This window comes from Hirundo rustica, chromosome 4 (assembly GCF_015227805.2).
Source record: "Hirundo rustica isolate bHirRus1 chromosome 4, bHirRus1.pri.v3, whole genome shotgun sequence".
NCBI classification, from domain to species: Eukaryota; Metazoa; Chordata; class Aves; order Passeriformes; family Hirundinidae; genus Hirundo; species Hirundo rustica.
The window spans coordinates 75,159,162-75,173,602 of NC_053453.1; the positions used below are offsets into that span (position 1 = coordinate 75,159,162).

At 47.7% G+C, this 14,441-nt stretch overlaps 1 protein-coding gene across 2 annotated transcripts in view; it reads right to left on the bottom strand.

Moving 5' to 3' along the window:
• The window catches only part of ADIPOR2 (adiponectin receptor 2), a 44,331-nt gene extending 38,464 nt beyond the window's left edge, over positions 1-5,867 (bottom strand). Inside the window, exon 1 of one of the 2 annotated variants that reach the window (XM_040061031.2) lies at positions 5,793-5,867. The gene's annotated coding sequence lies outside the window, so the exon portion shown is untranslated. Of the gene's footprint in view, positions 1-53; positions 75-5,792 lie in introns of those variants that run through there. The other variant, XM_040061034.2, reaches the window with a different exon arrangement.
• Between the last annotated feature and the right edge of the window lie 8,574 nt (positions 5,868-14,441).

Genomic DNA, 14,441 nt, shown 5'->3' on the forward strand with positions numbered 1-14,441 from the left:
CTGTATCATCTCATAACGTCTGAAAGGACCAGATTCCACCACCACTAACTTACCTTCACAGCTTCAGTATCTGCCTAAGTAATACATGCCCAAAAATTCCAGAAGCCACGGAGACCGACACATAAAGCATTAGGAAAGAAAACAGGAAAAGCGAATCCTTCCGTTTACACCAGGGAATGGCAACTGCTCAGTCTCAGGAGCAGCCTGCCAGGCAATGCAGAGCAGAGTTCTTCATGACAAAACCATACCTAAGGTGTCAGCTGAGAGATGCTGAAATGCATGTGACTCCTCATCCCAGGTCCTACTGGCCAGCCACTTCCTTGTTCCTTGTTCCAAGTGCTGAAATCCCTATCCCTGCAGCTAAAAGCCTGCCAGGACTCTCAGGACTGAGATACAGCCAGTCTCAGCTCTACTTATCTCTGCACCACATGGCTTTTTCAAACAGCTCTCGTTGCTGTCCAGGGGACACAGTACATTTCTAGGACAAGCAAGAGTTAAAGATTAGCTTACTGAATTTTACCACCAGCTAAAGGAATTTTACCATTCAGATTTAATCTAAGTAGCCAGAGTTGGTATTTGCTCTCAAAAGACAGCTTTCACTGCTTCCATTCAACTATTTCCATTCCAGTTCCATCACAAGTTCTGCATTTTACAAAAGACAGAAACAATGTACAGATATGTGATCTTGAAGTCCTTAGCATGGTTACACTTCCCAAAATCTAGTATCACCTACCAAATAGTTTGAACAAGAAATCAAAGGAGCACAAGTGCCTTTGATGAGGTCTGCAGAATTACATGAAGTATTTCATATAGCAGAAAGGCCCATGGCTCGTTCCCTCCAGGAATAGCCCATTATTCAAATATCCACAAACATCCAATTTACCAACATACACTTATGACAACGTTTTGAGAAAAATCAAACGTGACAAGTAAAAAAACATCCATCAGTAAGGAGCTAAAACAGGAACCTCGCCAAAATGCTGTCATTAAAACAGAGAAAAACTCACTAAAGGCTCCTGCCAGCAAAATGACCCTTATCTAGAAGTTGTAGAACTGCCTAACACATCCAGTGATCTCCTAAAAAATTCCACAGCACCTAAACTGTCATCGTCCAGACCTAAACAGAGCAGTACAATTGACCTTGGCTTCAAACAAAGAATGGCAGCCTCTGTAATCCTCTAAGTAGATGGAACCAACATGCTGGGGGAAAAGAGCATTTAATTTGGTTAAGAAGAGAAGGAGGAAAACTAGATGAACAGATAGGAGAAATGGCTTTGGTGTACTTGTGATAAAGCAGCCTTATCGTTGAATACATGCAGATGATCAGAGATACCCTCAGAAAAACAACCATGCCACAACAACAAACCACTTTGGCAGACAGCTGGGCTCTCACAGGATCTATTCAAATCCAGGCAGCATTGTAACGCTATGGCAGCTATATCTGGTGTACCCTTCATTTTCACCATTAGGTGAGAAACACAAATGCTTAGCATTTTGAGATTAAAGACTAGCAGAAAGAAGAGAATAAAACAGGGCAAAAAATGGAAGTGGCCTTTCCCTTGGCAGGTTTGCAATGCACTTAGATGTGCTGGCAGAACACTGAAATACCCACTCTTCAGTATTCAGAGATGACTTCCAGCCCATTCTGCAAGTAAATTGTCTGCTCTCTTGCCTACTGCTGTCTAAAGGTACCTCAGAGCCAATGATTACAGCTCTGCCTGTTCCAACACTTCCCTCCTGTAAATAGTGCCTGACTATTTTCTGTTCTCACAAGGGCTTAATTAGTCCTGTTCACAGAGAGCTACAGCAGCTGGCACATCCCAGCAGACTCCATTGCATTTTCACAGCTATTGAAATCCATCTGAACCATGCGGCAAATTTTTCTACACTAACAATTATGTGTCCTGTGAAATGTACATCCACCTATATGTTTGAAAGCCCCTTTATGCAGTCAATTTAACGAGAGAACAGCCCTGAGATGTCCCAAAATCACTGATACACATGCAGTTCACAGGAAGTCCAAAGAATCCTGTGTGGTCAGAAAAAGAATCTCTCCACCAACGGAGCAGCAGAGACCTGCAACTCCAGAACACATGAGTGATCATGTTAAATCAGAAAGCAAAATGCTATCTAGACATATAATATTTGCTATTCGTATTTCTAAGCACCTTAATTTTGCCAACTTGCTTCAGGTCCTTTGCTATTTCTCAAATCAAGTGGCAACAGCATAAGCTGTGTGGCACCTCCTCTCCTGAGAGAGGCTGCCTGCTTATCACCACACCAGCTGCCACATCCCAACGTGGTGAGCAACCTCTGGCAACAGAGTCTGCCACCCTGTCCTCAAAGGGAACCTCGAGGTTCATCCTCAAACCGGACAAAGGTTATATTTTTATGTCAAACCACAGAGACAAACTTTCCAGAAAATATATGTAATCACCGGGCAAGCTCAGTTTTACAGCTACACGATGGTAAAATTCTGCATCTCTCACTCCACAACACAGAAGGCAGGAGGCTGTTCTCTTCAAAGCTCTGTAACAGGAACAATGTGAAAACAACTCACCTCCTGCTTATTATTAGCTTACACACTGATCTGCAGCATCCTGTTTCAAAACTCAAATGTTCCAGTAGTAGGAGCATATTCAAATAAACAGATGAAAGTTAAAAATGTTTTCAGAAATCAGTTTCCTGAAGAATCAGCACTAGCATCTTATTTGTTTCCATATTCTTAATTTTTGAAAACCAGCTCTTTGTTAAATTTGTCTTGACAAACAGAGTGCTTTAAAAAGCAGAGGCAGTCAGCATGTTAAGCACAACCAGCTGAAATACATCTTGTACAAAAACAAGGCATTTAAAACAAGTTCTATCAGAAAACAATCGTTTAAAATAATAGTCCTCCCTTAAACACTGTCCCAAAGACTTTTTCATAATCACCCTCATTATCTTGTGTAACGTCTTTTCAAATCTACCAACACCGTCTGTCAGAAAATTCACCGAATGACTCAGACAGACACTTTCAAATCATAAATACTCAAAACTGCTATTTCCATTCCAGAACTACTTCTGTTCAAGGATTTGAATTGCTGATGGCATAATAATCCAACCACCTCCCAAAGTTCCCTTATCAAGATTTTCCTCATGCACAAACAGCGTGCCCACTAACAAAAGCCAGCCTTGTTGCTTTGCACAGTGTCTCGGACAATACGGTCATGCAATCCAAAACCTGTAAAACTGGCAAAAAATTCAGCACCTGATATTGAGTATCTTTCATACATGAATGCTTGCCACAGCTCCTTGAACATGCAACTGAAGACATGAGATAACAGCGGAGATCCAAGCATTAAAATCACTGGCATTACATGCCCCGCCAATTCCCATTAATTTCCCTTCATCACAGACCTACAGAAACGCTTGCCTAGAGCAAGCACAGGCTTTCCAAAGCCCAGCCTTCTAATCCTGTGTCCAGGAGTCGGGCTTCCAGTCTGAATCTCACCCACACTGCCAAAACCAGCGCTCACTAGCCACTTGCCAAACTCCCAGCAATGTCACCAGCTCAACAGCACCAACCCAACTCCACCAGGGCAAAGACTGGGCTAAGGAGTGATGGAAAGCCCCACGGATCTGGCTCTCTTGTCTCCTTAAGAAAATCTAAGCTCCTATACCCGTGGTATTTTAAATCTATATTTGAGAACATACATACAGTATATAATAAACTGTTGGAGAAGTTTTCACCACGAAAGGTTTTGCCTGAAGAAGTATATACAAAAATACACTCTTGTCCTTCACACCACATTATGTTTTCCTATCTGATTTACACTCAGAAAGCATCATTTTGAAAACCTGGGCTGGGATGCAGATTTTAGCTCCTCCATCACTTACTCTGATTCAGTTTTCCACATTAGCAACTATCCTCCATGGCTTTCACAGCAAAGCTGCCAACAACCTTATTCACAACCATATTTAGCTGTCAGCTCAGACACAGGAATCATTTCTGTCTTTTGTCAACTCATCTTACACTTCCAGCACAACAATGACCTTCTTTCAAGTTGCATACTAGCACACACTTACAGTCTTCATAGATGCTTAAGTGTCACAGAACAGATGAAGTTCACACGTTATTAATAAGTTATCCCTATAATGCAAGAACCACAGCATGAAATCTTCTTAAATGGAACTGGCTGGCAACCCTACAGGAAAAGAAAAAAAACTAACTCAAGACACAAACTTCCTTTTTCCTATAAACAAGGCTAGGTCATAGCCAAAGATAACAACGAAAACTGACCACATTTCATGACTGTGCTGCACCCATAACTCCATGGCACAACACTTACTTTTGTTGATCACAAACATATTTTCCTCTGTTACAGCAGCTACCACAAATCTGAAGTGGTCTCAAATAAGGTTCTGCAGCAAAAAAGCACCTCCACACTGAAGTAGTACAGAAAGGGCTCTGAAATCTGCGGATTTTTGCAACAATTCTGAGAGTGCTGTGTAGCACGCAGCTCTTCACCGACCTCCAGAACAGACCTGTGAGGACCAGAGCCAGGATGGAGCCAGAAATCGGATACTCCCTGACACTGACTACAGCAAGGGAGTGAAAACAAGAGTTTAAGTTACACTCTAAGACATCAACTCTTGAAATCAGATTATGCCAAGAAGGGTTTGCTCAGAGGGCCTGGCCCATTTCATAAAATTCGATCCATTTTTAAAAATACACAACACAGTTGCGGTACACAAGACAACTCAGCTGCCTGAAAAACTTCTATACTGCATGAAGAACGCAAAGTTTCTTTAAACAAGGGGTAACATCGAAAAGCTTTTCCGCTGTGTGACAAGCGCATGACAGTTTACACACACAAAGTGACAAAGCTCGTATGCCAAAAAAATAAAGTTATAATATTAATGGTTTTCTCAAAACAAATGAGGAACATCTACACACATCTACTGAAGCGACAAAATCAACTGATTTGTAAGGCTAAGACAAACACAAAAAGAAACTAACACTGCTTGAAAACCCCAGCAAAGAACAACGGCTGTCATCTCTTCTTTGTTTTCCAGGCGATTAACATATGTTTCAACGTCTTTGTTGTTCATCCCAAGCAAATAAGGGATGAATACCCGATTCTCTCAGGGGAAAAAAAAGGGGAAGGAAAAAAACCCCACCAAAACTTTTTTAAAAGTTTCTTTTGATGCCACTTGAGAATATCCAAACTGTGGTTTACCCTAATATCAAATATTTAAATTACATTATCTAGTGTTGGTACTGCAGTGTTTATAGCTATATGCACTTTAAAACACTCTGCCGGAAAAAAAAAAAAGAAAATGTTCCCATATTGTGCAAGCGGAGGAATTATTATTTATATTGCCTCCGTAAGAAGATTTCAGGCGCCGCAGCAGATTTCCCTGCCCTGACAAGCAACAAGTGCACGGAAGGCTATAAACAAGACCCACTTACGGTGCTCTTGACCCACTTAGAGCGCTCCACTGGCCTAAAGCCTCGTCGTGCAGCCGGCGATTCCGCCGTGCTCCGCCGTGCCCCGGAGCCAGCCCGCTGCCCGCAGGCTCCGCTCGCCGCCCCGGCCGCCCCCAGGGCCTAACCCGGCCCGGAGCGGGCAGCGCCCTCCGCCCCCCCGGCCCGGCCCGGCCCAGCCCGGCTCCCCCGCCCCGCCGCCAGCGCCGCCAGCCCGGCCCGGCCCCGCACGCCCAGCGGGGAACCCCCGGCCCCATGACCGGCGGCCGGGCCGCGCAGCCCCCGCCGAGCGGAGCGGGGCCGCGGCTCCCCGGCGCTCGCTCACCTGGCAACGGCCGGCGGAGCTGCTGCTGCCGCCGCTGCCGCCGCCGCCGCCCCCGTCCCGCGGCCGCCGCTGCCGCCGCCCGCCCGGCCCGGCCGCCGCCTCCCCCGGCCCTACGGCGTCACCATCGCACGAGGCCGCGGCCGCCAATGCGGGACGCTCCGCCGCGGCTGCGCGCCCGGCGCCGGAAGGACGCGGCGGGGCCGGGCCGGGGCACGGGCGGGCGGAAAGCGCGCAGCCGCGGCGGGAGCGGAGCGGGGCCCGGAGCGGGGCCCTGCCCTCGCTCCCGGCACAGAGCCGTGCCGGCGCTGCGGGAGGAGCTGTGAGACAGCGCGTCCAGCCTGCCGACAGACTCCACCGTGTTAGCTAGGCCCCGTGTACACGCTTTCCTTAAACGCCTCCGGGGACCGTGACCCCCTGGGCGGCCCTTTGCTTATTCTGTGAAGAAGTTCTTCCTAATGTCCAAGCGGAGCCTTCGGCCGTTGCACCTTAGGACTACGTGCTCTCGTCCTGTCGGTGTTCCCTGGGAGCAGAGCCCGACCCCCCGCCGCACCCTCCTGTCAGGGGGTTGGAAAGAGCCGTGGGGTGTCCTCTGAGGCCTCCTCTGCTCCAGGCCAAACACCCCAGCTCCCTCAGCTACCCACTGTAAAACGTCTTCCAGACCCTTTGCCAGTTTCATTGCCCTCGCCTGGACTCTGCTCCAGCACCAAAAAGCTCTTCCTGAACTGAGGGGCCCAGCGCTGGACACAGCACTGGAGACACAGCGTCACCAGTGCCCAGTACCGGGGACAATCCCTGCCCTGCTCCTGCTGGCCACACCGGTCCTGATGCGGGCCAGGTGCCACTGCCTACCTGGGCACGCTGCTGCTCTCGTCCAGCCGCCTGCTGACCAACACTCCCATGCCCTTTTCCAGCTGGCTTTCCAACACTCTGTGCCCAGCCTGTATCACTACACAGGATTGCTCTGGCCAAAGAGCAGAAGGGATTGGCAAAGAACGGAGTTTCCAGCCCCCAGAGATGGCCTCCGGGCTGGAGGAGGTTTCCCTTTTCACCGTTTCCTGCGTGCCCCGAGCAGGCGGCAGTGTGTCACCCTCTCCTCAGAACTGGTGTCAGGGGAAAACCCAGCGCTTCCATGACAGAGAGACCACTGTGGGAACAGCCCAGAGCCGTGCAGGCACAGCGCAACCCACTGCGGGGAAGGTGCCCAACAGAACATGTACCAGAAAGGACGAAAAGAGTCACGATCAGCAGTTGTATTGCCCAAATAGCAGTAATAAACCCCCTGTTATAATACAATGATCCTATCGGGCTCGTGCCATCCATCAGTCTTCTCCTGCAGGACCTGAAGCTGTTCCTAAAATGTCTTGTTTCTTAGCTCTGTTTAAATGACAATTGAGATCTATTATTTTTGCTCCAGAAGAGAGCATTGGAAGGGGACCCGACTGGGGATCTGGGACAGAGCCGGGCTCCTCTCGGTGATGCCAGGCAATGGGACCAGAGGCAGTGGGCAGACACTGATGCACAGGAAATTCCACCTGAGCACGAGGAAGGATTTCTTCCCTGTACGAGTGACCGTTCACTGGAACAGATTGTCCAGAGAGGGTGTGGGATCTCCCTTTAGGGAGATGTTCCAGAACCAGCAGGACACAGCCTGTGTCACACGCTCTGGGATGGCCCTGCTGGAGCAGATGACCCACCGTGGTCCCTTCCAGCCTGACCCGGTGTGTGACTGTGGGATCCTGTGCCCGGGACATCCCCTGTGTCCAGGGCAGCTGGAGGAGGGGGAAGAGGCCCCGCTGGACAGCTGGCCTGCCTGCTCTGGGCATGGCACGGGGCAGGGGGGCCGCAGCTGGTACAAGACCAGAAGGATGATGAAAACCAGACTGTTCCCAGGCCTGACATGGCAGGAGGCACCTGGGGAGGCTGGCTCGGGTGACAGGGCCCAAACGCCCGTGTCTGGCGTAGAGGCATGGAGGGGGAGCACCAAAGAGAACAACAACTTGCCCTGTTAAGGAATGGGAAGTGTTGGCTGAGCAGCAGGAAAACCTAAGTGACGTGGAGATTTCACCTCCCAAAATAGTGTCCTTGGGGAAAACGGTGGAAACCCTACACCTGCATGTTTTACAGTGAGAGCAGTCAAAACACGAAGGGAACGCTACTCTGTTAGAGAACAATCTCAGCAATTGCCAGGGAGAATAACTGGATGATTTGGAGAGCCTGTCTGGATTTTGTGTGGCTCTATGTACTTTAGTGTGCTCAGCCACACTCCAGTCAATACACTGGTCCCCACACCCAGAAATTTTAGCTCAAACCACTAAGTGTGAACGAGATACTTAATGGAATCAAAATTATCCCTATAAATTAATATTTGAGTTGCTCTGATCCCTGATACCCACCAACAATAAATACATCCTGCCCATTCCTTAAAACTCCGTTTATAAAACTCCAATTCCCTATTGTCTCCTTTAATATATGCCCCATCTCACACATCCATTAAAGTTTTTGTTCTTGTGCAGGGAGCAAGGTAGCTGCTGAACATCACAGTTGCACTCTCACACGTACTGAGGGTTTCTCTCATCAATCCAAATGTGCTTTGGCAGCAGCACGGGGAGCAGCAGCTGCAGCGGCTGCTCCAGCTCCACCCCGTGCCTGTCGGATGAAGTATTTCCTGCCCTGCCTTTCAGGATTTCTTCTGTAAAATGGCGCTAATGATTTAAAAATATTTTGAGCCTCACTGACGAAAAATATGTGTAAAAACCGCGTGTCATTTTCATCTGTCATTTCCTGCCTCCATAACTTAATGTGTACGCAGCCAAATAAGAGGGAAAATGAGATAGGAATACTGATTCAATAAATATTAAATAAAAGGAATTTGGGTCGTTTATTCTGGTTCAAGAGCCTGGAAATGAAAAAGCAAAGCTGTGCCCTGCAATACAGCAAAACACATTTTCCAAAACATCATGTACTGCCTGGGCATTTGCAGATGATTCCTAGAAAATGTAGCAGTAATAAAGTGTTCCTTGCCTTAATTCCTTCAGAATGTGTTTGTCCTATATACACAGCCCTGTGATTTGTGGAAGTTGGCAGGTCATTACTGGTTAACTCATAACTGGTTGTTCCCGAGCAAGAGAAAGCAAATCATCTGTCTGTGGCAAATGAAACTGAGACTGGCCAGAATCATCACCGTGAATTGCAGAGAGCAGCCACTCTAAATAAACTGGTCTAGATGTTTGCTCAGGCCAAGCAGATGCTAAATACTTGTGCAATTCCTTGAGGCTGTGGACAAGACAGGGTTGCAATTAGCCCCAACACTGGGTCTACCCCACATCTTTTAATTTTTGTCCCCTGAAAGGCAGTGTTGTCCTTGCATGGTAACGCCCCATCCTGCCCATCCCGCATAATCGATGTTTGGGGAGCCTTGTGAAGGGCTGACACAGCAACTGGGCACTCTAGGAAGAGCCACAAGACAAATGATGATTCAGAATAAAACTGCCTCGGGGTAAGGAAGAGCCTGGACCTTTTTTTTTTTTTTTCCTTTCAGGATGTGTGCTACAAGCCTTTAAACTGCTTCATCTCTGTTGGCAAGCACACCTGAGCAGCTCCCTCCTGAAGTGCCCGGGACAGCTGCCACCATGGCACAGCACCGATGGGAAAAGGGCCTGGGGAAGGCACTGCCACCTCCAGCAAAGCACCATCTGCTCACTCTCCTTGTATTTCTTTATCAGAGTCTTCCTCTCCTCCCAGATCACCACGGGCCCAACCCTCAGCACGCTCAGTCACGCTGCTGAAGGCTGGTTCCTGCTGCAGCCACCACATCCCAAACAGCTGGAGCTGTTGCGGTACCCGAAGCAGGGCCAGCCTGCATTGGGTGGTCACACGGAGAGCTAGCTGTGACACTCGGGGCACGTGTCACAGGTGTCACAGGGCAGCAGCATTTAGTGGCTCTTTCTATGGCTGCTGCGTTTTATCACTGCTCGCAGGGAGAACTCCTGACCCCGTTGGCTCTCCTTTTCTCTCTTTCTGTCTTCGAGGAAATGCTATCATGTAGGCCACAGCTTTTTGAATCTAAAAAAAAAAAAATAGATTTCAACTGTCATTTAAACAGAGCTAAGAAACAAGAGAGTATAGCAACATTAGATGCTGCAGGAGACTGATGGATGGAACACACGAGCGTACTGTGATCATTGTATCATACTGGGGGGGTTATTACTGTTATTTGGGCATTTACAACTGCTGATCGTGATTCGTTTTGTCCTTTCTGGTAGGTGTTCTGCTGGGGACAGAAATTTAACCTTTGCTTATCTTTGAGCTGGTTATATTTAGATTTCAGAGCTGGCATGCTCAGGAGGTGGCCCAGTCCCAAAGCCTGGAGCTGGGACAGGCTGCCCACTCCACAGTCTCTGCATCCACAAGGCTTTGCACACAGGGTGTTGGTGCCAGGGAGTCAGAATATGGCCAGGATACACCAAGGATACATCCCATCTGCACCAAGGAGGTGGGCTGCACCTCTGTGCCCCAGGGATCAGACACAGCCAGAGTCTGCCTGTGAGAAGAAGGAGATCTGATATTATGTTCACATCTGCTGTGCCTGTGACAGTTCCTTCACAGCTGCCCTTCAGTGAACTTGACTTCACAGAGTATCTGCTAGAAACTATTTAACCTGAAATGTAGTTAAACAAAAGCTAAATGAAAGTTAATGACCATATAAGCAGCTGATTCTGGAAAAGCCTTGTGACAGACACTTGAGAAATGCCCTGTAGTCGCTGGAAGGTATTTCCCAAGGTCTCCTTGGGATGTTCTGTGGCTGTGTCAGCAGATGAAAATACTGTCTATATTTCTGTAGCCACAGGTGATGAGGAACTGCTCCCACAGTGTAATTTAAACCTACAAGGCTTCTCCCTGGATGGGGTCAAGTGAGCAGAGACTCTTGCATGTTTGATTTCATATGCCTGAACAAGATCTGCTCCATTTGTGCTTCGTCGGGGTCCACAGGGAACAAACTCTGGTCCATACAGAAAGTGTAAGTTACACCAGTGCTGCATGTCTGGACTCAGTGTGGCTGTTTCCTGGATTTCCAACAAACTCTGGTCCATACAGAAAGTGTGAGTTATACCAGTGCTGCATGTCTGGATTCAGCATGGCTGTTTCCTGAATTTCCAACAAACTCTGGTCCATACAGAAAGTGTAAGTTATACCAGTGCTGCATGTCTGGACTCAGTGTGGCTGTTTCCTGGATTTCCAACAAACTCTGGTCCATACAGAAAGTGTAAGTTACACCAGTGCTGCATGTGTGGACTCAGTGTGGCTGTTCCCTGAATTTCCAACAAACTCTGGTCCATACAGAAAGTGTGAGTTACACCAGTGCTGCATGTCTGGACTCAGCGTGGCTGTTCCCTGAATTTCCAAAAGGCAGCAGCTGCTCTGCTACACTGACCTGTGAGCAGGCAGAGATTTTTGGGGACAAAGAACGGGAGCCTCCAACCGATTGCAGTGACCTGAAGTTCAGCAAGTGGTAAAAGGTCCATTTAAATTTTCTCACAACCCTGCCACCTTCTTTTGGGCATGATTAATATCAACTGAAGGTTTCTGTTCTGGGATCAGCTATTGCTTAGCTTACCTTGCAGCAGAGCATACTGGGGCCTCATTCATTCCCACTGTAACTTAGGCAGTAGTTGCCAGCTGGAAAATGATGACAGATTTGCATCCTGTTCTGCTCCCTTTAGGAGCCCGTGTTCACCGACTTGCAGCGGCAGTCTATTTGCATAGGGCCTTTAAGCCCAAAATATTTTAGTTTTACGTGACTTAAGGGTGGCCATTCCTCTCGGCCTTGAAGTGCAGGGATTTCAGGGCTGGAATGTGGCAGCAGGTCAGCAGCCCACAGTATATCACAGTGTACTGTGTGACTGTCCTATCCCTAGGAAACTGCAAACAGAATTTGAGCAGGCAGGGGCCAGGCTGACCTCCCTAAGCCTTACTTTAGCTACAAGATCTTCAGCTGCCATAAATAAACAAGCCCCGAGTTGACCTCTCTTTTGTAGCCGAGTGCTTCCTCCAGCATTGTGCCAGAGTAATGCTTTGCCGCTACAGACCCTCGCAGGCTCCTGCCGAGCCCCCAGAAAGCAGCCCTGACCCTGCTGAGCCTCTCAGTGCCGAGCTGAGAGTCCCCACACAGAGTGGATACACCTGTCTGCCTGCCAGAGTTCATGAGCACGGCACCTAGGCCTTCAATTAAACTGCTTTTCAGCCACGGTTCTCCAAGGTCTTTACAGGAAAAGGAGGTATCCTGCTCCTTGTTTTGTACAGGAGGAGGCTGGAGGCTGAAATGCAAAGAAATTAAGTAACTATGTGAAAATTACAAAGCAGACTATCAGCAGAGCTCAGAATTAAGCTCAGCTCCCAGCCCCACAGCCCTTTTCTATCGCTTTGTGCACCAAACAAGGCACAACTCAAAACCCACTGCTTTTTAACTTCCATGGGAAAGCAGCAGTTCTGCTGCAGCTTTCTGTCTGACTTCCTCTGGATTTGCATCAGGCCCATCTGGCTGTGTTCTTATTTTATACTTGCTACCACCCTATGGAGATTCCCTTATGTGCGAGTGCCATTGAAATAAAAATGAAGCTAGAGTTTAGTGGGATCAAATTTTTGGACAGAAAATTCCCAGAAAATCTAAAATACCGAAACCTGGGTCTTGTTAAAAAAAAAAAAAAAAAAAAAAAGGCGAGGAGGAAAGAAATCTAATGGTCATTTCTCTGCTATCGCTGCATGGTCCCAGTCCAGTGGGAACTGCTGGCTCCAACCAGGCTGCCAGAGGTCCGGAATGCCGGGACAAAAGGCCAGAAAACATCTTTTTTTCCATCCAGACAACATTTGAGGTGGAAAAAGAAGGACATATCCAGGGAGACCCAGATGAATAGCAGCCCCAACAATGCCAACAGAGTTGTTTACGCCCACAAAATTGAATTGTGGTGCCAAACCGCACGGAGAGCTGCGGCTCCGTGTAACGTGTGGTCTTTTATCAGCAAGGCCAGATGAAGTAATTTGGAACTATTAGACACGTTAACAAGGCCTGAGGGTGCCATACACCAAGAGCTGACACCTTCAAGCACGGATGCAATGAGGACAGACAAGAACACGAGGTGAGGGCGGTGGGAGGAGAGGTCTTTTTCAGATGTATGCAGGGTAGAGCAAGTTTTATTACTGGGCTAGAAACAGAGAATCCCAGGAGTGAATAGCTCACACATTTGATCCCATCTTGGGCTCAGTCCAGCTCCCACTGAAGTTTAATGGGAGTTGGATCAGGCCACTGCACTCACATTTTTTCCATGCATGGAAAACTATTTCCGTTCCTTTGAATTACAATACCGCTGGCTTTGGATTTTATATAATAAAGTAAATCTAGGCCACTGTTTATATTCCAAAAAAACTGCATTCTGGGATGCCAGCAAATATATTGCCTGTTGGATTAAAAAAAATAAAATAAAAACTGGACACGCTGGTTTAAAAAAGCAACAGCTCCTAATTATTAAGCATAATTTCTCTTCCTTGTGCTTTTCTGGAGTCCTCAAATATTTGAAGTATGAAAGGTACATGTAAATTCTTCTCCGGTGGTTGAAATGGTGGAATCTGTAAAACTGCAATGTTTTATAAGAAACAGAGGTTTAACATAAAAATAATAATCTTCATGACTGGCTCATTGCTTATTGGCATATTTTGAGCATTTTAAAAGTTACACGGGAAAAAAAACCAACCCAACAACCTTGCAATGTCAGTAACAAAGCGGAATGTGTATTAGCACACCCTTATATTTTGGGAATTGGCTTCTCTTGATTGTTCTGACTGCAAATGAACTCTGCAGATGCTGAGAGGTACAGGAAATGTCTTGTGCTAGAAGCAGCAGTTGCTCCCTGCTTTACGAATTGGATTGTACTAAAATCCCAATGTGGTAAGACTGATTAGCGGACTTTGGTAATGCCTTCTGCCCTGGTACAGTTTCACTGCAGCCTTTTTATTAGCAAGGAAAAACACTGAGAAGACTTCCAGGGTGAACATACACCCACAGCCTGGGAGCAAACCTTCCTGTGGTTAGCTGATGCCGGGGAAGAGCACGGCCCCTGCCCTCTGAAACACAGAGCAGCAAAACAAAAGAACCTCACCAAAAGAACAGAACAGAACACACGTATACACAAGCAACAGAGGGAAAGAAGTGTCATTGAGGGGCGTTTAATGTCAGAGAGAACCTCTACAGCTGGGCTGGTGGTGAGGATTTGATGGAGCTGAACAGGGTGACCACCTGCATCCACTTCAGGGAGGAGAAACCGGACAGCAGCGTGAGGAGTGCAGCCATGTGCACGTGTGCGTGTGTGTGTGTGTGTGTGCAGTGCCTCTTTCTACTGACAAAATGTGCTCTGCAAACATCCCTGGCACCGGCAGCTTTTCCTCTCTATTGAGAAATTAAGTTTCAACATGGGATTGAAGGGAAAAGAAAAAACAAGACCCCTCACACACACACACACACACACAGAGAGCCATGTGGTTTGAGCTGGGCAGGTTTCCCTCGGCCCAGGCAGCACAGGAGAGGCAGGTGCTGGCTTCATGGGCACTCCCAGGCTGTGCACTGGTCAGCCACAGGTTGAACCCTCCTTCCTCACAACA